At 42.6% G+C, this 26,732-nt stretch overlaps 1 protein-coding gene across 7 annotated transcripts in view; it reads left to right on the top strand.

Moving 5' to 3' along the window:
- The window catches only part of ENOX1 (ecto-NOX disulfide-thiol exchanger 1), a 628,404-nt gene that overhangs the window by 317,787 nt on the left and 283,885 nt on the right, over nucleotides 1-26,732 (top strand). The window contains exon 1 of one of the 7 annotated variants that reach the window (XM_075591095.1): nucleotides 539-627. The exons of the other annotated variants lie outside the window; for them this stretch is intronic. The gene's annotated coding sequence lies outside the window, so the exon portion shown is untranslated. Of the gene's footprint in view, nucleotides 1-538; nucleotides 628-26,732 lie in introns of those variants that run through there. 7 annotated transcript variants of the gene reach the window in all.

The raw sequence follows: 26,732 nt of genomic DNA, 5'->3' as shown, positions 1-26,732 counted from the left end.
TAATTTAATTTATCTCTGATTAAGCCTATTATGTTTCAGATCACATTACAGAATAGACATTTGCCAGCTATAAGCTTATTTGAATTGAAATATAAGTTAATAATGTGTGAAATAACACATAGAGCCTGCTTTAAAAATGTTAATTTTACTGAATTACTTTCTGAGTTAGTGCATATTTAACTTACCCATTACATTATAGTGCAGGTTCTGGACATAATAACCTGTGTAAAATAAACATTGACATTCTTCTTTGCTTCATTGTTGATAAGGTAATAATATACTTGTGTAAATGGAACGCTAATGTACTTTGAAGGGAAACTGATACATACTGTAGCATTCAAAGTATAGTTATGTTTTTATTTGATGGTTTTCAAAACTATTGAAATTTAATTGATAATCTTTTACTAAGGCTGTTTTCTTCAGGGTTAAATTATTTCACAAACTATAACCCAGCATTTAACCTTTTCAGTGCTGGAGGTAAGGCGGCAACAGAGTGCCACTGGAACGATGACATTTGTGGGGCTTCTTACCTTGTCCAGCGTGGCATCTCCTCAGACGATGCAGCGTCATGATGTTGTGGCGTCACATGATGTCACAGCGCCATCGTAATGAGATATTTTCACTTCTGTGAGTGCAGAAAAAACATTTTCCAACAAGTATACAAAATAGTATGAATAGTAGAATGTTAACAGCACTGCAATCGCATAATGTTCCTTTTCTTCAATACAATTTTTTTAAGCTACTGTACACTGCTTCAAAGCATGAATATAGAGTTAAGGGAAGAAACGAGTGTCGAGATCAGTAGTTCTCAACCTTTTTTGGGATCGGGCAACCCTGGAGGATTTTTAAAATCTTGGGGCAAATCTTAGGTCACCCCTGCTCATCAGACCTCATGCAATCTTTCTCGGTCTCACATACAAACGCATCACATTCACCCCCTTCTCACTCACTTGCACTTCATACTCACCATTATTCACAACATATTCCACATTAACTCAACCCCGTTCATACAGAGTACACACATCCTTTTCCTCAAACCTCCCCCCTTCACACATACAGTATCACACGCATCACCTTTCTCTATCACACACAGTGCTTCACATTCAAGGCAGGGAGGCTGTCACGGTAGACAAGGTCTTTTAACACATTTGTATTTTTGGGATCATTCAATAGGCAAAACAAGGCAGTGAAATAAAATGGGGTTTAATTGGATAAAACCTCGGAAATACAACAAAAAACTAAATACAGAAATACACACTTACTGGGGTCTGGGGTATGAGATCTAGCCTTTCCTAGGTGCAGGGCGCCCGCTCGCAAGGGCTTACCCTGATCGGAACCTTGTTCTGCACATCCTGGACCGAGATTCAGCAGACACTACTGACTGGGACCTAGTCCCGATACTCCTGGAACTGATTTCGGCAAGAATGCTGGCCACGACCGCTACGTTCTAAAATGAGTCTGACTTAGTCTCTGCAGGGCAGACTTTCCTAGCTTCAAAACGGAGCCGGTTGTTCTGCTATTTGGAACAGAGCAACTTTGAAAAGCCTGCCCTAGCTTTATCGACTCAAGCCACAAGATGGTCTGGTACTTTGACTAGGCCATCTCCTTACATACCCTCCGCTGTTCTATGTTCAGCATGGAGGTAGGAGGAGCGACCAATCAGAGTGTGGGAATTTCTCCCCACCAGCCAATAGAAACAGGGGCTCGTCTCTGGGCTGATGTCAGAGAAGGGGGCATGCCAAGCTGGCTCGGGTTGCCCCGTGGGCAGGACATACAAATTGACCAATGGGAAACGCGCCGACATTCTGCCGCTTCCCACAGTCAATCCATTGCCACCTACTGGGCAGGCTCCACTACATCTGGCCAACCAGAAGGTCCTCCGCACAGGGGGTCTCTGTTCTCCGGAACCCAGTCCTCCGCCCGGCCCAGCCACTTAGCACCCCAACACCTCTCAACATCCTGTCTCCTTTTTGAACTACGGACTCTCTACAGACATGCCGGCGTCTATGCTGATGCCTTTGCTCAGTGGCGCGAAAATTATTGAAGCTGCACCCCCCTACCTACTCCGCCCAGCGCTCGCGCACCTCTCTACCTTGTTTTCCGGCGTCAAATGATGCCACGGGGTCATGTGATGTGACCCTGTGGCGTCATTTGATGCCGTATTGCCATGGCGATGGGTCATGTGACGTCACCACGCTTCTGAATTCCGGTAAGTTGAGAGTTGCAGAGACCACACGATCCCCCGGCATTAAATTAAATGCATTGGGGAAGAGCCCAGGGCCTCTGCACCCGCCCGCGCCCCCCAGGAAAATCTTGCACCCCCTTGGGGCGGTTCCCCCAGTTTGCGCACCCTTGCTGACTGTATGGAGTCTTATAACAAATGTCTAAAACATTATAACATACACTTTAATAAAGTATACACTTTGGGGAACCTTATACATATAAGGGAAATGGATTTGGGATATTTGGGCTCGAAATCCAGGAGTCTGGGGGACACTGGGTTGCCCCGTGTAATTCACACCGCGTACTGGCCAATCATGCCTGCTCGCTGGGGAGAATTAAGGGACTACTGGTAACTTCGGCCCCCGAACTCCTGCAAACAAAATAATAGTATTTCTACCCAAATATCCCCCTTAAAACTGACACACAAGAAATCTCACAGTTGTAGGGCCAAGGGAACAAGAAAACAGAAAAAAGCAGGGTTCACTGTATTTTCAACATGTATTATCCCTGGTCCCTGGCTTATAGTGCTTATGTAGCTACCAGAGACCCCACGGTTTCAGGGGTAACCAGAGGGCTTAACCATTATTAGATAGCCTGGTTACCCCCTCCCATCACTGAGGCTGCGATCTGCCTTTCCTCTTTCTCTTCTGTGCCAGGCTGAGAGAGGAGAGGGAGTACAGGCAGATCACAGTCTCTGAGGCCTCGGCCAGGGTGGTGCTGAGCAGGCAGGCGCGCTCACGCTGGCCACGATGAAACACATTACGACAATGTGTGTGGCCAGCGTGAATTTGCCCCTCGCAAGCGCGTCATGTGAGCGGTTCACCCAATGAGGGCGAAACAGCTCCGTGATGTCGTGGCCGCGCCCCCAGACGAGCGCGCACCCAGCCACGAATTGCCCGGCCGAGCAGGGCGCAGCGCACAAGCGCGCCCGTTCCCTGCCTGGCCGCATCCTTAGTCTTACTACAGAGTGGAATGTGCCAGCTCAGCAACCAGCAGGATGTTTCCCCTGAGGGCCACGGCACCTGTGGCAGAGGGTCATGGCACCCTAGTTGAGAAACACTGGTCTAGATACTGTAGCATTTGAAGTAAATCTTCCGGAACTGAAATATGATATAAATAATAGATGTAATATGAATGTGGCTAGAGCTTGCAAAAAAAGGGTGTTGGCATTAGCTAACAATAAGATCTAAGCAAAATATTGTCTAAGCAAAATATTTCACACAAAGACCAGTTAACAGGTGCTCGACCACCTTAGTGTTACTCATTGCCACCGACAGCTTTCCCAGGGCCCAGGAGTAGAGTTTCCACCAGGGCCTCCAATGTCAGTCTCTTACACTCCTTCCCCCACCCCATCCCCGACACACACACCTCCTCACTCTCTCACACCCCTCTATTTCTCTCCCCCTTCTCACACTCCCCCCTCATCTTCTCCCTCCTTCCATGTATTTCTCTCCCCCCTCTTTCTCTTACTCCCCCTCACTCTTCCTTCCCCTCTCTCACTCACCACTCCCTCACCTGTTCCCCCCCTCACTTGTCCCTCCCTCACCTTCTCACCTCCCTCTTCCTCCTCCCTCTCTTACACCCACTATTCCTCTCCCACCCACTGTTGCCTCCTGCTGTCTATACGCACTGAGGCGACGTTTGGGGTGTTATTAAGCGTGTGTTCCACTCATAAGTTCAGGATACTATGCTGCCTGGCATCTGTCAAACAATGTTGTTAGTAATAGTCTGATGAGTAGGTTAAACGATGTATTACATATTTTCTAGCAGGGGGTGCACAATGTAAACAAAGGTTGGGAACTTCTGCTTTATATTATCAGAATGAGAAAAATAATGTCCAAACCACTACTTATCAGTTTGTTAGTTTGATTCTCGCTGGGGAGAATTAAGGGACTACTGGTAACTTCGGCCCCCGAACTCCTGCAAACAAAATAATAGTATTTCTACCCAAATATCCCCCTTAAAACTGACACACAAGAAATCTCACAGTTGTAGGGCCAAGGGAACAAGAAAACAGAAAAAAGCAGGGTTCACTGTATTTTCAACATGTATTATCCCTGGTCCCTGGCTTATAGTGCTTATGTAGCTACCAGAGACCCCACGGTTTCAGGGGTAACCAGAGGGCTTAACCATTATTAGATAGCCTGGTTACCCCCTCCCATCACTGAGGCTGCGATCTGCCTTTCCTCTTTCTCTTCTGTGCCAGGCTGAGAGAGGAGAGGGAGTACAGGCAGATCACAGTCTCTGAGGCCTCGGCCAGGGTGGTGCTGAGCAGGCAGGCGCGCTCACGCTGGCCACGATGAAACACATTACGACAATGTGTGTGGCCAGCGTGAATTTGCCCCTCGCAAGCGCGTCATGTGAGCGGTTCACCCAATGAGGGCGAAACAGCTCCGTGATGTCGTGGCCGCGCCCCCAGACGAGCGCGCACCCAGCCACGAATTGCCCGGCCGAGCAGGGCGCAGCGCACAAGCGCGCCCGTTCCCTGCCTGGCCGCATCCTTAGTCTTACTACAGAGTGGAATGTGCCAGCTCAGCAACCAGCAGGATGTTTCCCCTGAGGGCCACGGCACCTGTGGCAGAGGGTCATGGCACCCTAGTTGAGAAACACTGGTCTAGATACTGTAGCATTTGAAGTAAATCTTCCGGAACTGAAATATGATATAAATAATAGATGTAATATGAATGTGGCTAGAGCTTGCAAAAAAAGGGTGTTGGCATTAGCTAACAATAAGATCTAAGCAAAATATTGTCTAAGCAAAATATTTCACACAAAGACCAGTTAACAGGTGCTCGACCACCTTAGTGTTACTCATTGCCACCGACAGCTTTCCCAGGGCCCAGGAGTAGAGTTTCCACCAGGGCCTCCAATGTCAGTCTCTTACACTCCTTCCCCCACCCCATCCCCGACACACACACCTCCTCACTCTCTCACACCCCTCTATTTCTCTCCCCCTTCTCACACTCCCCCCTCATCTTCTCCCTCCTTCCATGTATTTCTCTCCCCCCTCTTTCTCTTACTCCCCCTCACTCTTCCTTCCCCTCTCTCACTCACCACTCCCTCACCTGTTCCCCCCCTCACTTGTCCCTCCCTCACCTTCTCACCTCCCTCTTCCTCCTCCCTCTCTTACACCCACTATTCCTCTCCCACCCACTGTTGCCTCCTGCTGTCTATACGCACTGAGGCGACGTTTGGGGTGTTATTAAGCGTGTGTTCCACTCATAAGTTCAGGATACTATGCTGCCTGGCATCTGTCAAACAATGTTGTTAGTAATAGTCTGATGAGTAGGTTAAACGATGTATTACATATTTTCTAGCAGGGGGTGCACAATGTAAACAAAGGTTGGGAACTTCTGCTTTATATTATCAGAATGAGAAAAATAATGTCCAAACCACTACTTATCAGTTTGTTATACTGAACAGCCTAAAAGTAATAAACATCGCAAGAACACTTGTTCCGTCTGGCATTCACATTCAATCCTGCTGAAGTCACCCATCTGTAATTCAAATACTTCAGTAAAATGGTTGGACAAAGTTAACACAAGGCATTTCTTCAGAGTTTGAACCTTGCTTTAGAATAATCAGTAGTTCTGTTTGTTGATTGTATTTCATACAGTATGAAAATAGATTAGCACAATATTCTGAACTCTAAAAATGGGAACAACTTCATTTTAATCACAATGTGATTCCTTTTTTAAACTACAATTCTTGTATTTCCACTTGCTACAGTACTATATCATGCATTTGTTTGTTGATAATTCTAACAACACTTTACCATAGTATAACAATACATACTGTATGTACTATTTATAGTAACATATTATCGAGCAGTGAGTGTAATGCTCAAGGACAGTCATATTTTTGGAAATAGTTCTCACAACTACATGCCTAAAATATGTCGGTCATAGCATCTGCTTTCTATTTCTCCAAACAGGGTACTTAAGTAAGCATGTACTATATGTTTATTGTTCTGTGGTTATGTCCAAGTGATTGAAGATATGTGAGTTGTTTTCCTTCGTTCTGTACAGCATCCTTTGCAGTCTCAGCCTACTCCCTAGTGGACATTTGTACAGAGTTAAATGTTGTAGCTATTTCTTAGCATAACAGAGAGAACTCTGGTTAGGGCGATGCTACATTATGGTTTATTTGGAAGTACTGTGTGTACTGTACAATACCGATTACAGATCTGACACCTAAAGGAAATTATGAACAGATATATTGTGAAATATGTCAACTGTTTTTCATCTTCAAATTTCTGCGAAATCATGTGCGAGCAACAAACATTATAGATTTTTAACTTATGGAGCAAATCTATTTATTGTTATTCTGATTAAACTTAATACAAAATAATGCTATTGTCAATAGCTATAAGTGGCAATATTGTATACTGTAGACAGTGTCAAAAGAGAGAGCGGTTCCACCACCAGCATTTGTGGGGCCCAGCACAGAAGTCCTTGTTAAGGAATAGGGAGGTGTCCACCTGTTGAGATTGGCAGTCCTGGAAGTTGAAATTCAACTTCCAGGTTCGCTGACCGGGCCTGTGGCAAGACGACCTGTAGACATGGTCAGACAATAGTCCACACGTGCAGTTTCAGGGTAAACCAAATGTTGAGAGGCTTTATTTCTCAAGAACACAAATAAACATTTGGGCACACTGTCCCTTTAAGGCAAAACAAAACTCATAAAAAGAATGCCTACTCCCCATAGGGAGATATTGCTAAACATTCCAGGCCCTATCGGGCTGGCTGGCTTTGTCCAGTTCCCAACCCCTAAACATATACCACAATAGTTATGGAACAATATTAAAGTCCTTTCTGTATATTTGTTTGGGAATATCTGTCCCTAGAGAGAGTTTAGCTTGCACAAGACAGCTCTGTAGTCTGAGTCAGCCACCTACTACCAGCAGTAGCCTCCTTATCAAGCTGATTGTCAGCTGTCTCAGCTTACTTCCTGATTGCCCAAGTATTCTTACTGGGTTAACCTTCTGAGTGCTGGATGAAGGACTCAGATGTATGTTTACAGGCATAATTATCAGTACCTGACTTCACCCTATCACAGGGCCCCTTTCACTGCTGGACCCAGGACTGCTCCCCTTTTGATTGTGGCCATGATGAATGTTTGTTATATTGTGATCACATACCAATCTTTAAAGCTGATTGTTTAGTTTTCTTTATGATTACCTGAACTGGATGTCTTTTGAAACAAAAGCCCATTATTCCAGCTTTCGGTGCTCCTCTAAACAAGAATATTTTACATGGGATACAACCTCAGACATGTTATATCGATGATTAGCTGAGTCTTGCTGATTTGGAGTCTGTCTCAATGATTTTGAGGTCTCATGGACTTCAATGAAATCTCATTGATTAAAAAAAAACCTCTGCTAAACAAATCCAGAAACCCTCTTACTGACTTTTGATTCATGAAGTATTATTTATTTATTTATAAAATGTTTTATCAGGAAGTAGTACTTTGAGAGTTACCTCTCGTTTTCAAATATGTCCTGGGCATAGGGAGCCAATACAAGCGCAATGTCATCAGGAGATTGGGGACCCCTGCAGCCATATTGTATTTTTGTTTTAATTTGTATAGCCACATTAAACAGTGTACATGTCAGTAACTAGTCTGTTACTAGCCGGGGAACCATGTGGCCGGAGCAGGAGCATTCCTATTGACGGGAAGGAGCTGGCTGTCCAATAGGAACACTCCTGCTCCGGCCACATTGTTCCCCGGCTCCCACCAGCATCAGCTGTGTGTTGTGTTCTGCTGCTCCCGCCGGCTGAACAGTGACTTCTGCTGCTGTCAATGCCGCCAGGACGTCTGCTGCTGCTCCAACGATATCGCCGCGGTCCTTTCTCGCCCTCCGTAGCGGTCTTCCTCACCCTTCGTCGCTGGCTGCAGGTAAGTGTTGAAGTCTTTTTCAGCTGGTCTGGAATTACTCGGCGCCGGTTCCAACCCGGTGCCGGTCCCAGCCCTCTGCTGCTGGGTCCGAGTATGTTCCGGGTAGCTGAAAAAGCACCAGGTAAGCCGGGTAACGGGTAATTTCCGGGTACTCGGTACGTCACTAGTAATTATCATTGCGGTTCACAAACTTTTTCACTCCACATTTTATATAGTTATAGTAACAAAAAACAAACAGATGCCTAAAAAAAGCACTCAAGCGTATTCAAAAGTATAAAATTTATTAAGCAATATCTAAAGCACACAAAAAATGTTAAAAATAGTTTGAGGATCTCCCCGAAATTGGACTTCCCTCCTATCACGAGCTTTGAAAGTCTATGTAGAAATAACATTAATCAAAAGGGGTTGATCACCAAAATATATGCTGGATGTGTAGAACGCCAGTACATCAGAAAAACAAGTCCTTATATATTTAAACATCTGCAGTTGAACAACTCCCAATAAGCTGTATAATGCAATAAAGTTACCCTAATAGGGTTAGAGGGACTAGTACTTAATGCCACAGGCACCAATAATTGATAGTACAACCAATGTCCCATATACAGCTTAACCCCGTTATAGCATGGTCCTCGGGGGCCAACCGCGACAACCGCATTATAAACGGGGTTGCGAAGAAAAAATGGCCGCCGAATTTTTTAATTTTTTTTTAAGGTTTTTTTTTTTGTTGGTGGTATTGTGTCTACCGGAGGGGAAAAGCTGCAAACTCTCCCAGCGTTCCCAGACCCGGTGGGGCAGCGGCAACAGCACACAGCACTTACCCGGCATCTGGCAGCTCTTCTCCCTGTCTCTGTGTCCTGCTTCTGCTTCCGTCTTGCGAGAGCAAGTTCCCTTAAAGAGACAGTGTGTCTCTGTGTGTGTGTGTGTGTGTGTGTGTGTGTGTATTTGACTGTGTGTGTGTCAGTGTGTGTGTGCAGTGTGCTGTGTGTGTGCAGTGTGCTGTGAGTGTATGCAGTGTGCTGTGAGTGTATGCAGTGTGCTGTGAGTGTATGCAGTGTGCTGTGAGTGTTTGCTGAGTGTGTGCAGTGTGCTGTGAGTGTGCAGTGTGCTGTGAGTGTGTGCCGTGTGCTGTGAGTGTGTGCAGTGTGCTGTGAGTGTGTGCAGTGTGCTGTGAGTGTGTGCAGTGTGCTGTGAGTGTGTGCAGTGTGCTGTGAGTGTATGCAGTGTGCTGTGAGTGTATGCAGTGTTCTGTGAGTGTATGCAGTGTGCTGTGAGTGTATGCAGTGTGCTGTGAGTGTATGCAGTGTTCTGTGAGTGTATGCAGTGTGCTGTGAGTGTATGCAGTGTTCTGTGAGTGTATGCAGTGTGCTGTGAGTGTATGCAGTGTGCTGTGAGTGTATGCAGTGTTCTGTGAGTGTATGCAGTGTGCTGTGAGTGTATGCAGTGTTCTGTGAGTGTATGCAGTGTGCTGTGAGTGTATGCAGTGTGCTGTGAGTGTATGCAGTGTTCTGTGAGTGTATGCAGTGTGCTGTGAGTGTATGCAGTGTGCTGTGCAGTGTGCGTGCAGTGTGCGTGCAGTGTGCGTGCAGTGTGTGCAGTGTGCTGTGCAGTGTGTGCAGTGTGCTGTGAGTGTGTGCAGTGTGCTGTGAGTGTGTGCAGTGTGCTGTGAGTGTGTGCAGTGTGCTGTGAGTGTATGCAGTGTGCTGTGAGTGTATGCAGTGTTCTGTGAGTGTATGCAGTGTGCTGTGAGTGTATGCAGTGTGCTGTGAGTGTATGCAGTTTTCTGTGAGTGTATGCAGTGTGCTGTGAGTGTATGCAGTGTTCTGTGAGTGTATGCAGTGTGCTGTGAGTGTATGCAGTGTTCTGTGAGTGTATGCAGTGTGCTGTGAGTGTATGCAGTGTGCTGTGCAGTGTGCGTGCAGTGTGCGTGCAGTGTGCGTGCAGTGTGTGCAGTGTGCTGTGAGTGTGTGCAGTGTGCTGTGAGTGTATGCAGTGTGCTGTGAATGTATGCAGTGTGCTGTGAATGTATGCAGTGTGCTGTGAATGTATGCAGTGTGCTATGAGTGTATGCAGTGTGGTGTGTGTGTGTGTGTGTGTGTGTGTGTGTGTGTGTGTGTGTGTGTGTGTGTGTGTGTGTGTGTGTGTGTGTGTGTGTGTGTGTGTGTGTGTGTGTGTGTGTGTGCAGGGTGCTGTGAGTGTGTGCAGTGTCCAATAGGAACACTCCTGCTCCGGGCCACATTGTTCCCCGGCTCGCATCAGCTGTGTGTTGTGTTCTGCTGCTCCCGCCAACTGAACAGTGACTTCTGCTGCTGTCAATGCCACCAGGACGTCTGCTGCTGCTCCGACGATATCGCCGCGGTCCTTTCTCGCCCTCCGTAGCGGTCTTCCTCACCCTTCGTCGCTGGCTGCAGGTAAGTGTTGAAGTCTTTTTCAGCTGGTCTGGAATTACTCGGCGCCGGTTCCAACCCGGTGCCGGTCCCAGCCCTCTGCTGCTGGGTCCGAGTATGTTCCGGGTAGCTGAAAAAGCGCCAGGTAAGCCGGGTACCGGTTAATTTCCGGGTACTCGGTACATCACTAGTAATTATCATTGCGGTTCACATACTTTTTCACTCCACTGTTTATATAGTTATAGTAACAAAAAACAAACAGATGCCTAAAAAAAACACTCAAGCGTATTCAAAAGTATAACATTTATTAAGCAATATCTAAAGCACACAAAAAATGTTAAAAATAGTCTGAGGATCTCCCCGAAATTGGACTTCCCTCCGCTCACGAGCTTTGAAAGTCTATGTAGAAATAACATTAATCAAAAGGGGTTGATCACCAAAATATATGCTGGATGTGTAGAACGCCAGTACATCAGAAAAACAAGTCCTTATATATTTAAACATCTGCAGTTGAACAACTCCCAATAAGCTGTATAATGCAATAAAGTTACCCTAATAGGGTTAGAGGGACTAGTACTTAATGCCACAGGCACCAATAATTGATAGTACAACCAATGTCCCATATACAGCTTAACCCCGTTATAGCATGGTCCTCGGGGGCCACCGCGACAACCGCATTATAAACGGGGTTGCGAAGAAAAAATGGTCGCCAAATTTTTTTATTTTTTTTTAAGGTTTTTTTTTTTTTTGGTGGTAATGTGTCCACCGGAGGGTAAAAGCTGCAAACTCTCCCAGCGTTCCCAGACCCGGTGGGGCAGCGGCAACAGCACACAGCACTTACCCGGCATCTGGCAGCTCTTCTCCCTGTCTCTGCGTCCTGCTTCTGCTTCCGTCTTGCGAGAGCAAGTTCCCTTAAAGAGACAGTGTGTCTCTGTGTGTGTGTGTGTGTGTATTTGACTGTGTGTGTGTCAGTGTGTGTGTGCAGTGTGCTGTGTGTGTGCAGTGTGCTGTGAGTGTGTGCAGTGTGCTGTGAGTGTATGCAGTGTGCTGTGAGTGTATGCAGTGTGCTGTGAGTGTATGCAGTGTGCTGTGAGTGTATGCAGTGTGCTGTGAGTGTATGCAGTGTGCTGTGAGTGTTTGCTGAGTGTGTGCAGTGTGCTGTGAGTGTGCAGTGTGCTGTGAGTATGTGAAGTGTGCTGTGAGTGTATGCAGTATGCTGTGAGTGTATGCAGTGTGCTGTGAGTGTATGCAGTGTGCTGTGAGTGTATGCAGTGTGCTGTGAGTGTTTGCTGAGTGTGTGCAGTGTGCTGTGAGTGTGCAGTGTGCTGTGAGTGTGTGCAGTGTGCTGTGAGTGTGTGCAGTGTGCTGTGAGTGTGTGCAGTGTGCTGTGAGTGTGTGCAGTGTGCTGTGAGTGTATGCAGTGTGCTGTGAGTGTATGCAGTGTGCTATGAGTGTATGCAGTGTGCTGTGCAGTGTGTGCAGTGTGCTGTGAGTGTGTGCAGTGTGCTGTGAGTGTATGCAGTGTGCTGTGAATGTATGCAGTGTGCTGTGAATGTATGCAGTGTGCTCTGTGTTTGTGTGTGTGTGTGTGTGTGTGTGTGTGTGTGTGTGTGTGTGTGTGTGTGTGTGTGTGTGTGTGTGTGTGTGTGTGTGCAGGGTGCTGTGAGTGTGTGCAGTGTCCAATAGGAACACTCCTGCTCCGGGCCACATTGTTCCCCGGCTCCCACCAGCATCAGCTGTGTGTTGTGTTCTGCTGCTCCCGCCGGCTGAACAGTGACGTCTGCTGCTGTCAATGCCACCAGGATGTCTGCTGCTGCTCCAACGATATCGCCGTGGTCCTTCTCGCCCTCCCTAGCGGTCTTCCTCACCCTCCGTCGCTGGCTGCAGGTAAGTGTTGAAGTCTTTTTCAGCTGGTCTGGAATTGCTCGGCACCGGTTCCAACCCGGTGCCGGTCCCAGCCCTCTGCTGCTGGGTCCGAGTATGTTCCGGGTAGCTGAAAAAGCACCGGGTAACGGGTAATTTCCGGGTACTCGGTACATTACTAGTAATTATCATTGCGGTTCACAATATTTTTCACTCCACTGTTTATATAGTTATAGTAACAAGAAACAAACAGATGCCTAAAAAAAGCACTCAAGCGTATTCAAAAGTATAACATTTATTAAGCAATATCTAAAGCACACAAAAAATGTTAAAAATAGTCTGAGGATCTCCCCGAAATTGGACTTCCCTCCGCTCACGAGCTTTGAAAGTCTATGTAGAAATAACATTAATCAAAAGGGGTTGATCACCAAAATATATGCTGGTCTAGAGACAGAGGTCGATAACCCCGGCCACGATTATATGCTCAAATGGGCAGCCGAATTAAATTTAACAATAAACAAAGAGGATTGGGAAGACATTTGGGAGTTTGCCGCAAAAACCTCAATTTGTACCACGACTAAAGAAAATATTTATTAGATATTATTCCACAATATTTAGAAGATATTATTATGGTGGGTAAAAAAAAGTGACAAAAAACCTCCACAGCAAAGCATGGTGTGCTGTGGAGGGTTTTTGTCACTTGTTTTACCCACCATAACTTAACTAAGTATGGTAAAACCTATCCTTGCTTCATTTTTACATAGCCAGTGTAACTAACCCCACACTGATGAGACCCATTAAGGTCGAAACGGCTGTCTGTGGGCGGGTTTACTGGCTATGCATCTTAACCCTGGCTGTGCTCAAAGCTGTGACCATGCAACAAGCTTAAGCCTATAGGGAACCATGTTAAAGGTTTTGAAGCAAAAGGTGGCACTGTGTGTTCATTGCATGTCATTTCCCAGAATCCCTTGCTGCAGTGGGAGTGCTGTGTGCTGGTTGATGGTGAAAGGAGGGGTTGTAGACCTGTCTAAGACATGCAAATGAGCACACTGTAATATTTCCATTTGCTATATGCTTTGCTGTGGAGGGTTTTTGTCACTTTTTTTTACCCACCATAACTTAACTAAGTATATAATATAGGATTTTTGTTTGCCTTTTTCACCCACCATAACTTAAAGTGTGCGTGCGTGCGCCCAATAATGAATATCACTTGTGAGCACATTCACATGTCTTAGACAGGTCTGCAACCCTGCCTTTCAACCATTAACACCTAGCATACAGTGCTTCCACCTCAGCAAGGTATTCTGGGAAATGACATGCAAATTCCAACAATCCCTTGCTGTAGTGGGAGCACTGTAAAAAAAACTTTAAAAATAAATAAATATTTGTTTTTTAAGTTATGGTAGGTGAAAAAGGCAACAAAAAACCTCCACCGTATAGCATATAGCCAATAAAGAATATCACTTGTGAGCACATTCACATGTTTTAGACAGGTTTGCAACCCTGCCTTTCATATATATATTTGATAGTATTATGACAAATAATTAGTTTAAAGAAATATAGGGGGGGTGGGGGTGGGGAAACGATAGGAGGGGAATAGGAGGGGAGGGTGGAAGAGGGGAAAAGCGAGTAGGGGAAGGGAAGATAGGGATAATAAAGTAATGATTGGGATTCTGAAACCTAATGATTGTTCCAGTCCATTGTGTGTATTTTAATGCTTGAATTGACCTGACGGTAATGTGGACCAAGTCCACATTCAAACACAGACCCTCAGAGACAACTCAAACAACAGAACCAGAGAGAAGATGACTAAACAATGGTAGTGGTGTCGATACACTCATTTAGTCCCTTAGAGACAAAGTACCCAAAGCATATATCTCCTCCCATTATGGATGAGGTGATACATTCTATGCCCACACTAGGTAGAGAGCAAGGATCCTTATTATGTAGATGGAAATAATGTCTAGATAGACTATGCTAATTATATCCATGAATTATATTGCGACAATGTTCCAGGAAGCGTGTGCTTAATGCACGAGTCGTCCTTCTAATATATTGGAGACCACATACTCATGAAATTATGTAAATTACATATGTTGACAGACAATTGATATGCCCCATAGCTGAATGTTTAGATTTGTTTGAAAAATAAATGATCCTATCTGTTTTATCTAAATGTTTACACGTAAGATAACGGCCTCTACCACATAAAAAGTTGCCATTTGAAATAAACCTCATTGGTATTGTACCAATAGTAGTGGGTTTTAATTTACTTGGAGTCAGAATAGTTTTAATATTTCTTGCTTTTTTATACACATTTGTTTCTGTATTGAACCTCATCTGCCATTTACCTGCCCAAACTTTCAGTTGACCCAAGTCCTTCTGCAGAGAAATGACACCCTGCTATGATTGTACTACCTTACATCATTTAATGTCTTCAGCAAAGATGGAGACTTATGCTTACTTCAAGGTAATTAATAAACAAGTTAAAAAGCAGTGCCCTCAGTACTGAACCGTGAGACGTCACTTACAACTTTAGATAAACCGGAAAAGTTTTGTTTATGACAACTCTGCTACTTATCCTTTAAACAGTTTTCAATCCAGGGGGAAATACAGATGTAACCAACGTTCTTGCAACCAGTGGTGTACTCCCACGGGTGAAATAATGCAACAGCCATGCCAACAAATTCAAAACAGTGGCCACATTTCCCGCCGGCGCGTTGTGTTTGCCCTCTGCAATGTGCCATGGTTTGCCATAATGGCTACAGTACATTTGTATTTTCACCTAGACCAATTTCCTATTCAAAGAAACGAATATGTTTAGTTTGGAATGACATATCCCTCATAAAGTAATGATGACTTGTACTTATAATGTTATTCATAATGTATCTCTGAATAATATCTCTTAAGAAACGTTCCCACTATTGATGTCAGGCGTACGGGTCTGTATTTCCCTGGTTGTGATAAAGAGATGTAGCAGGTGATATTGCCCCCACTATTGTGTCGTAATTAGCAAAATTGCTTGATGAATTAGCTGAAACGCACTATTTTGCAACTCGCAGCTCAATTGAATTGCAAATCACATAATAATGAGTTCAAACTGGTGACAGCAGCATCATGTTATGGTGTGATAATAGGTTTGTTAGCGGTTTCAACATCTGTAGATCCCTTTTTAAATAAAGGCACCACATCTGCTTTACACCAACCCTGCAGTACTGAGCCTGTTCAAATTGAATCTTTGAATATTTAATGTAAGGGTTTGGCTATTACTTAATTTAGCTCCTTCGGTGCATGCCATCAGTGCTTTATTTATCTTAATTTTATAAAGGCATCTTTGCACTTCTTCTTCCGTTAATCAATTATTTGTTAATATTGAGGTTGTGGCTTCTAATTTTAGTTACATTTTTGCAATTTGCTCCTCTTTGGTATATACAGAGGCAACAAAATTGTTTAATATCCTGGCTTTTTCACCAATAATTTGCTTCCCCAGTTCACATTGTAAGGGTCCTAATGTACTGTACATTCTTTTACCTAATATCTTGCTATTTATGTACTTGAAGAACTTTTTAGAGTTGAGCCTGCTTTTCATTGCAAACCTTCTTTCATTGTCAGTTTTTGCTAGTTTGATTTCCCTTTTGCAGTGGCGTAGTAACTAAACTCTTTGGGTCGCCTTGCAAAAAGTTTTAAAGGGCCTGTAAGAGAGAGGTACAGTACGCAATGGAGACTGTTTAAAGTGAAACTAAAATTAGGCTTTATTGCGCCTGTCCCTAGAACACAGCAAAAACTCTGCTCTCCTGGGTCAGCACCCTTGTATGCTAAGGTAATGTCTGTCCAGGTATAGAGTGGTCTGCTCCCCTTTGTCTTGCTATCAGCCCGCAGTCTCTTTGCAGCTCAAGATATTTGTCCTTCCTTGGTTCAGCCCCTAATTGTGAGACTAAGGAATTCTCCTCCTGTGTCTCAGAACAGGCTTTTTCTGACAGCGTTCTGATTAGGCAGGTGGGGTTGATTGATTGCAGGTGTGTAATTAACCAGCACACTGCTGGATTAGAGGCACGTTTCTTAACAGGGGTAAGTCCCTGTTACAGGGCCCCACAAATAAAAACTGCTAAATAAATCGAGAAATTCCATGGTATCCCCCTCTTATTCACCTCGTCGCTCTCTCACCCCCCCTTTATTTGTCTCCCCCTTGTCTCTCTCTCCCCCCTCTTACTTCACCCCACTCTTTATCACTCTTCCTCCCTCTCTGTCACTCTTCCTCCTTCTCTTACTCTACCTGTCTTTCACTCAATTCCCCCTCCTCACTCTCCCCTCCTCCTCACCCCTATTCCCCCCTTCTCACACAATTTCCTACATACACACTCAATTCATCCCCCTTATTCAATTTCTCATCCACCCACACTCAATTGCCCCCTCCCCCCCACACTCAATTCTACACACAGACCTCCCCCCACTTTTTACCTTGATGTTGTATATGCTAGTGGCTGCATGGCTGCTACTGTCCCGGCCGCTTGGGTGTCAGAAGCTGCAGAGTGGAAGTTGGTGTCGACTGAGGAAACGGGCAGGGGAGGGGGAAAATTGAGGGCTCAGCAGCAATCAGAGGCCCCAGCACCAGCAGCCAGATGCAGAAGTTGGGCCCGACCTCTGGCCGCCGCCGGGCCCAACTTCCAGCGTCAGCTGGAGCCCCGCATTCTTGAGCGCTTGGGTTTAGCGGGACGGTGGTTACACCACTGCTTCCTTGTGAGTTTTTGTTAACTTCCTTAGAATTCAGACATTATGCCTCTATCCCTTGTGATTTCAGCAATATAAATACGTACTTCCCCCTTTCAGTTTCATCCCTACCTGTTTATTTAGCCACATTGGCATGGATTTGTCTTGTTTACATGTATAACCCAAGTGAATTCATCTAACAATGCTTTAAGACTGCCTGTGTATCTTCTGTATTTATCGCTGCAAGAACTTCATCCCAGTTTATTCCTCATAGAATCATCCTTAGCTGACTAAAATCGGCTTTTCTAAAATTAAGAGTTTTTGTTGATGCCATATAATACTATTTTTCATAAATGACTGTACTTCATATGTGACCATATTATGCTTTCTGTTTACTAAATATTTCCCCACTTTAATATTTGTTCGTACTTCTACAGTACATTGTTTAAAATGAATGTCCCTTTCCGTGTTGGTTCCATAATAATTTGGGTATGTATTGGTCTTCCATAAACCTGCGTACCTGTAGCTGTACTGTTAATCTCATTACTCCAGTAGATCTCCAGATAATAAAAACATGAACTAGTTTTGCTGCCTTTTCCATTTGCAAAATTAGTTCGGCTTCCACAGTCTCACAAATATTTGCTGGTTTATAGCAGGTCCCAAACAACATTTATTTTTGTGCTTTTACCTCTAGTGTAGATTTCAACCCCATTATAGTGCAAGTCCATTTTTTTTTTTACAGTAAGATGTGAGGATAACCGTGTTATTATTTTTAGAGAGGCGGATGGATAACTAGAAATGGATTTCTGTTGTAAATATTTTTCTCGTGTCACCATGTTTTGTTGTTGGCCACTCGGGCAGGAAAGGGTTAAGAAGCAGAGTGGAGCAGAAAATGCCGGGTTATGCAGCAGAGACCCGCTTACCGTACCGTGACTGTACAGTTATTTTTAAATGATCCACATCCTGGGGAATGTAGGCCCGTTATGCCTCCAACGCCTTGTGGCAAGACACAGGCCAAGACCTTTGTTGTGCTTAACCTTACAATGTTTTAATGTACAGAAGGACAGCAAGCCTGCCTGAGGGAGGTCTCACGGAGGAGGTGCTGTCTTTGTACTGAGTTCAAGCAGCGCTCTGCATAGTGAAGTTTGACTTGCAGGTATTGTACAAGAATAAAGCAAGGAAGTGTGTGAATTAGCCAGATCTTACAGGCACAAAGCAACCAGGGTTAACCTGTGTGAAATGTTAATATATAAGAGGAGAAGAAAAGGAGCTGGACATTTCAGGTCAGCGTGGCAGAGATTTACAAAAGTAGAGTATTTGATAGGAAACTCTATTCTTAGATGAAACGAAATCAAACCGGCAAACTAACTTTTCAATCGCCTTGTCTCCTACGATGATGCGAGTGACTCGATTTAGTCCTCCTGATCCCGAGGTTGAAAAAGCAGTCAGAGGTATGTTACTGTGTAATAGATGAAGAGGGTGTTGCTCTAATGAGAATTTAAGATAATATGGAGACGTGTAACAGATTCACTTACTTAGTTACTTTCATGAAAGAAATCTGACTTTGTGAAACTTTGGAAAATCCAGGCGAAGAGATCTGAAAAAATAAATACTATACGCAAATGTATGAGCATTTCAGGATTTTTTATATATATATATATATATATATATATAATTTTTTTTCCTGAAATGCTCATACATTTGCGTATAGTATTTATTTTTTCAGATCTCTTCGCCTGGATTTTCCAAAGTTTCACAAATATATATATATTACACACATACGATACCATTCGCACAAAATCAGCAGACACCTCTCAGGTTGAATAATTAAATATATAATGTAGAAAACAAGACACAAATCTCCAATGTTTCGGCCCCACAAACGGGGTACCCTGGGGAAGGTCCCGTTTGTGGGGCGGAAACGTTGGAGATTTGTGTCTTGTTTTCTATATTATATATTTAATTATTCAACCTGAGAGGTGTCTGCTTATTTTGTGCGAATGGTATCGTATATTTATATATATTTTTTGGGACATGCACCTACCTGATAACTATTGGAGTGCCGGCTGCTTAAATTACTATATTACTATATATATACTATATATATATATATACTATATATATACTGTATACGTATATACATATGTATATATACATATGTATATATACACATATGTATATATACATACATACATATGTATACATACATATATATTCTCACCTGTATTGGCACATCACCTGTTTTTGAGACAGATTTGCTCACATGGAGCTGCTGACAGTGTTCACAAAGCTAGTAAATAGTTATCATGAGTCTTCTTTATTGATAACCAATGTGTAATCATGCCTTGTAATGCTATTGTACAGAATTACAGTGCCACGCTGCAACTGATCACAGACTTATTCTCTTCTGTACTGGAGGAGTCTGCAAGGTGTGACACTGCTATAGCGTGCAGATGCCACCATCACTTAAGAGAAGGAGGGTTTGCACATTGTACTGTACCTCCACATACATATGTCTGACTATGTGTCTATGTACATTTGCATTACTTCTGCACAGCTACTCGTAAATCACAAATTTATGTGCATTAGTTTACATATAATATTATGCTGAATCCATAGATTTAGAATGAATAAAACTATGTACTACTGTACATACAGTATTGCCCGTAGAAAATAATTCGGAACATGTGACACGATTTGTGATTGAGTTACAGTATCAGTAGGAATATTAAATTGGTATTTTTTTTTGACACCTAACAAATATATAGGATGTGAGCTCAAATGGGGGGAACATTTTGGCTTGTGTCATCATTTTCTATGATATTTTCATGGTATGTTTATTGCATCACAATAAGCAGTAATGGGGAATTATTTCAGAGATGAACTATTTACAGAAGTTTTTTTTTAAGAGTGTAACATCTGCTAGTCAGCTGGTACATCACCCGCAAAGGCCGGTTGCTATGGCTCGTATTTTTCAAACAAATGCCACTGTCTGTATAAAAGGTTTCGTAAGGACAAGAAAAAGTTACACATGGAAAAAATGTAAAAATGCGGAGAAGCCTTGAAGCTACCGTTTGTTCTTCCTTAATAGAAAAGCATTCTTTACACAGTTCTGCTTGATTAAGTGACAAATTGGAATGCATGGACTGCAGCAGACCCAATGTATATGTTTAGCCAACGAGACTTAAAATGATTATCCATTCCTGTTTCACTTCCCATAACAGATGCGAGCTGTGCGACAGGGGAATTAATCTAAAATATAACACCAGTCAATGTGCTTAATGTATTCTCTCAAGTTTCCACAAGCCATGCCAGAGAGGAGTTAAATTCTTTCACATTTCGATTACTGGCACATTCCTTGCTGTTGTTGCCCTTATCTCCGTCCTCTGTATTTGCTGCAGTTTGCTATTACATTGTTAAACAGTCACTATGTACAATACGTTGCTCAACCAATCTTAAATCAGTTTGCCCACGATTTACAAATTAGCAGGAGACCGCCACTATCATTACTTTACTATGTGATAGCAGTGTCATGCAAGGCCGGCTATATTTCCTGTGCGTTGTTATCAGACACCCTACTAACACTCACTCGCCAATCTTAAAGGGAGGTATCTATGAAGAATTGCATTGCATGCTTGAAAAATGAATTCCTGCTGGTAATCGGTGAGAAGCAAGAAATATGTTGTAGGATTCAAAACTCCAGTAGCTTAGATTAAATTCATTTTCCACGTACTGTGTGGCTGGAACTTTTCAGGACTTGGGCTGATATGGTATATAGTTGGCTCAATTCTTGACAACAGCAGTCGAAAACTTTCCTTTGCACAGGCCCATCTAAGATCAAACTGAATTCATGTCTTTAAGATGTGTAATACATCCCAGGTGATTGATTGCATGCAGTACAGTATGTGACTCATAAAATAGAGAATTACCCTTCTACAACTGGAAAGAAAAAACAGAGGGGATTTGTATCAAGATGGTGCAATTTGCTCCAAAACACAGAGTACATTTTTTAATCTGCATTAATTTTTGCCCGTGACCTATGTTTGAAGTTTGTTAATCTTGTTTTGTATGTGTGGCACAGATCTCTAGGAGTAGAGATTAATGCCATCTCTGACCTGGTTGATTTATTTGACATAGAGTGGAACACTGGACCAGTTTTAGGAAAACGGATGCATCTCATAAAAATATGACACTGACTTTTACCTTTCCTAACTCCCCTACCCTCTCTTTAAAATGCTCACTTGCACAAGTGGACCAAAAGTGGAACAAAGGAACGTCATACGTTGACACAGAGTCAAAATTATACATATCGCCCCAGTTTTAGGAGCAATCTGCTAGTTGCAACACTAGATACTGTACATATAGTGTCCCCATAGTAATTTTTGACAGGAGACAAAAAATAACACTTTCTCTTGAAAGGTGATTACTGTATATCTGTTTAAGAAAGAAAGCTACAATAGTGTAAGGCATTTTGGTTGTTTTTCGGTCTGCTATGTGGGGCAAGCCCATGTCGCTGATATTATTTTGAGTCATGTTTTTCATAAGGAGCAGAAACTGTAGGAGACTTTCAAAAAGCTCTCAGATCTACAAAACTGCTTCAAGTTAAATGTGTGTTGCTTGTTTGGATGGAAAAAAAACCAGGTCAAGATGTTCTTCATTACCATAGGCTAGTGACCAGCAAAGATGGCACAACATCCACATTTCAGACATGGAGACAGCCAGTAACCTGTGGGTTTGTTATGTTGCCGCTAACATGTAGCATTGAGGGTCTAGCGTAGTGGTTCTTAACCTTTTTGAACTTATGGACCCCTAGATCCTTTGTGTTTGCTAATAGTTGTTTGCACAATTTAAGTATAATTAGTTTGAATTAGTTTTTTATTTTTCCCGTTCTGTTTTAGGCAGTTCTAAAAATGTTTTGTTTTGTTATTTCACGGACACCCTGGACCTGCTCGAACCACAGCTTAAGAACCCCTGGTCTAGAATGTGTCGAGATACTTATCATGATTATATAATGTATAGGTTTTTTCTTTTATTTGGGTTATGTTTCCTCTGAAAAAAGCGATTAGTTATGTAGGTTGGTCCTGCGATTCTAAATGCATTTTTGTTAACATAAATTCCATGTTTTTGTATTTAGAGCGTTAGATGTAGTGACTTCCCCTTTTCATTTCCTTACAATTGCCAAATCTTATTTTGCATCTCCTATGCATTTGTGTGAATCTTTGGTACCACTGTGCTTTTATAGCTGTTGAGTATCCCCTCCAACGGTGTTTGATCTCTCGATCACTTCCGAATTGTAACTCTCTGCTCCTGCTGCCACGTGCACTCTCTGCAATCTTCGACGGGAACCTGATAGCCCTCAGGTCTGCGCAGAACTCATCTCAACATGGCCACCCCCCACTTTTTAAAGGCTCCTCTCCTTCTTAGTCCCTCCTCTTCCACAGCCGTTATTATTGGCTGCGCTCATGTCCTTTGCAGTCATGTCTAGAGCACATTGTAGAGGAATCTGTGCGGGGGCAGTGTGTGTGTGTGGAGCTCAGCACACAAGGGGTTACATATTCATAAAACAACTCTTGCTTTTCTAGTAGTGTGAAGTCCATCTCACACTGTACGCTGTCTTATTCCCAGAAGCAAGAGCAGTTACACTTAACATTGCATTTCACTTGTGTCAGTGACAGTCTGTCCATAGTTGTAACCCGTTAAATGCATCATTCATTTATTTATTTTTGGAGACACAGCCTCTCCTTAGTTGATATATAATATTTCTGCTAATAAAAAAAGACAAATTAAATTAATTGGACGGGTTTTCAATAAAAAAATTAAATCTCACATGAAATAATAGCATATTCTGTGAATTACTATTGGAAAGGATTGCACCACAGATAGGACAGTAAAGACTAAAAATACTAACATGATTCACTAGGTTCCCCAAATGTTGTTAGACTTTCAAATATCATGCACTGTTCCAAAAAACTCCTCCAATTGACACCCCCCAAATCGCAAGGTGACGCAAACAGAAAAAGTCAAACAAAAACCCCAGTGAAATATCATCCAATGAGGTCTCATAATGGGAAAATGTAATAGCTTCCTGACTCCAAATAATGGCAATCAGATTTCTCACTGGATCAACATCCTTCCCATGTTTACTTATTTGGTATATTCCTGTGTACCTTTCCTTTCTAAACAAAAAAGTCCAGCCTTTTTTTAAAAAGATATGTATCTATTTGTAGCCCTTTTTGTGAACGCCTGCAATAAGGAACTACTGTGGTGCATGTACCTGTGTCCTCAGGAGCTCTGAGCCTCCGCTATTTGGGAGCCTGGGGTCATACCTTTATTAATCGCGGTGCAGCGCCTCCACTTGTCCAGGATCCCCATGATAGAGATTATACCCTGAGCAAGAACATCACAACAGCATTATGCAACAGCAACCTTTTATATATCATGCATAAAGAACAAATGATCTGCAGAATAAACATATAACATTACACACACACACCGTGGCTCGGCCACACCTTATTAGGGATAATGTCCTGTACATAGGTGGCTCTGCCACTCTCCCTAGGAGTATGTCTTATAACCAGTATAGGTATGGTACCATAGGATTTGCACAATTGGCCCAATTAGTTAGTGGGAGGCGGGATCAGCGCCTGGTGACCGGTGTAGGTGCACTTATAAACAGTGATACCTTCCGGTCACTGCGATGACCATCACACTTCACGCAGGGTCCTAGCGTTGCTCCAGCCTTTCGCCGTCACTCCTTGCTGCAGCGCCGTCTGTATCCAATCCAAGATGGCGGCCGCAGCTCCGCAGCCAAATCACACTAATGGGAAATGTCCCTACCAACTAAGGCCGTCCTTACAAAACAGCACCCTACGATGACAGGGGAATACTCCTCGGGCCGGGGGGATACCTTTCACCTAAGCGGACGGGTCACTGACCCTCCGCTCGCGCACACGAGGTTCCGCCAACCTCCTCCTTCACCTCCCTCTCTGCTCTGACCCACCGCCCACACGCATCCGGTTCCTCTATCCAGAGTCTCGCACCCGATTGGTACTCAGCCTCAGCTGACTCTCTCGCAGTTCGGAGTTCAGAGTTCAAGCCCCCAAAGTCTCCACAGATTGGTTGCCCTTCGCGTGCTTCTCTCGCGCATGCGCAGCCCAACTTGTACACAGTGACCTTGCTGACAGAATGACTAATATGGCGCTGCCTTTGTGATTGACAGCGCGGAACCTTTAGATATATATATGCACATCCTTACATATTGTATCTGCCATCACAGTCTCCATGGGTGAATTCCACATGTTAACTGCCCTTACTGTAAAGAACCCTTTCCTGGGTTGCTAGTGAAATCACCTTTCCTCCAACCTTAACGGGTGACCCTGTGTTGTTTGTACTGTCCTTGGGATAAATAGTTCTTTTGAAAGCTCCTTGTATTCTACCCAAATATATTTGTACAGCTCAACCCCGTTATAGTGCGATCTGCTACAATGCGAATCTGCTTATAACGCGGTCTGAGTATGGCTCCCGATTTGAAATCCGCCTTACCGGCATATATATCTCTCTCCTCACTTCATAGGGCTGTGTACACGTGTTGCTCTCTCCTCATCTCCATTACGTGCTCATCTCTCTGCTCCTCCACATGCTTGTCTCTGCTCCATGTGCTCATCTCTCCCGTTGTGTGCTGCGTCATTTTTTTTTAAACATTCAATGCTTAATGCTTTATTGACTACCGGACACATACAAATTGAACATTAATACATTTTGTATAAAACACATGCAGGGTTCGAACTCAAAACATAACCTATAAATATATTTATCCTCTACAACACATTGCCACAGAGTACATGTCAATGCAAATGTTATGTTTATTCCTCAATGTCTGTGACATCACACAGCTCCTGTGGTGTAGAGGTACAAACCTTAACCAGCATATGAAAGGGCCTGGGTTAAATTCTTGTATGATATGGTATAATTGATAAATTATTACATTAAAATAATCATTTATAAATTATTATTTTAATTATATTGTCTAATTTATAAATGAATAATAAATAATAAATAATAATAAATAAATAATATATAATAATAATAATTATTATTATTAAGTAATAATTCTTTATTAATAATTAAGTATAATTTATTTCATATATAATTCTTTATTAATAATTCATTATTAGTAATGAATTATTGTTTATATTATGATTATTACTATAACAATTAATAATTATTAATACTTCTTTATTGTTAATAATAATTAATAATCATAATATAATTAATAATCATAATATAATTATTAATACATAATACTTAAGTAATAATTATTAATAAATATTTATGAATACATAATTATTACTTATTACTTAATAATAATAATAATTATTATTATTTTATTTATTTATTCTTTATTTATTATTCATTTATAAATTAGACAATATAATTAAAATAATAATTTATAAATGATTATTTAAATTTTTTAATAATTTATAAATTATACCATATCATACAGGAATTGAACCCAGGTCCTTTCATATGCTGGTTTGTACCTCTACACCATAGGTCACAGACATCTAGGAATAAACATAACATTTGCATTGACATGTACTCTGTGGCAATGTGTTGTAGAGGATAAATAAATTTATACCGAGCCTGTGGTGTAGAGGTATGAGGTAAGGCATTGGTATGAGAAGGTCCTGAGTTCGATCCCTGCATGTGTTTTATACAAAATGTATTAATGTTCAATTTGTATGTGTCCGGTAATCAATAAAGCATTAAGCATTGAATGTTTAAAAATGACACAGCACACGACGGCAGCAAGAGAGATGAGCACGTGGGCAGAGGAGAGGAAAGCAGAGAGATGAGCATGTGGACAGCAGAGAGATGAGCACGTGCAGAGCCGGTGAAATTTTAACGCGACCCCGGTTATAACGCGGTCTCGGGATTGTGGACCCCAAGGACCGCGTTATAACGGGGTTCAGATGTATATAGTTATCATATTCCCTGTAAAATGCCGCTTTTCCAATGTAAACAAATCTAATTTAGTTGCCTCTCCTCATAAATCAGATTATCCATCCCTTTTATTCATTTGGTGGCTCTTCTCTGCACTTTCTAGTTCCATAATGTATTTTATATGCAGTGGTGCCCAAAACTGTGCTCCATATTCAAGGTGTGGCATTATTATGTTTACTTCCCTTCTATCCATTTCCCGTTTAATGCAAGATAAGCTCATATTGTCCTGTGTAGCTACTGCATGAGATTGGGCACTATTGCTAAACCTATAACCTATAAGCAAACCTAAGTCCTTCTCCATCAAGGATTTACTTAATTTTTCCCCATTTAATTTGTAAGTCGCCTGTATATTCTTGTTTCCCAAATGCATAATCTTACATTTATCTGTATTAAACATAATCTGCCATTTAACTGCCCAAGTTTCCAGTCTAACCAAGTCCTTCTAGAGAGAAATAACATTCTGCTCTGATTTTTTTTTACTACAGTATCTTACACAATTTAGTGTCATCAGCAAAGATGGAGACTTTGCTCTCTATGCAGATCCAGTACTGATCCCTGAAGTACTTCACTCACGACTTTAGCCCAACCTGAAAAGGTTCAATTTATGACATCTCTATGTTATCTATCCTATTAGTACATTTATTTGTTAGTATT

The sequence above is a fragment of the Ascaphus truei genome, chromosome 3 (genome assembly GCF_040206685.1).
Source record: "Ascaphus truei isolate aAscTru1 chromosome 3, aAscTru1.hap1, whole genome shotgun sequence".
Taxonomy (NCBI): domain Eukaryota; kingdom Metazoa; phylum Chordata; class Amphibia; order Anura; family Ascaphidae; genus Ascaphus; species Ascaphus truei.
This window is presented reverse-complemented; position numbering and strand designations above follow the sequence as displayed.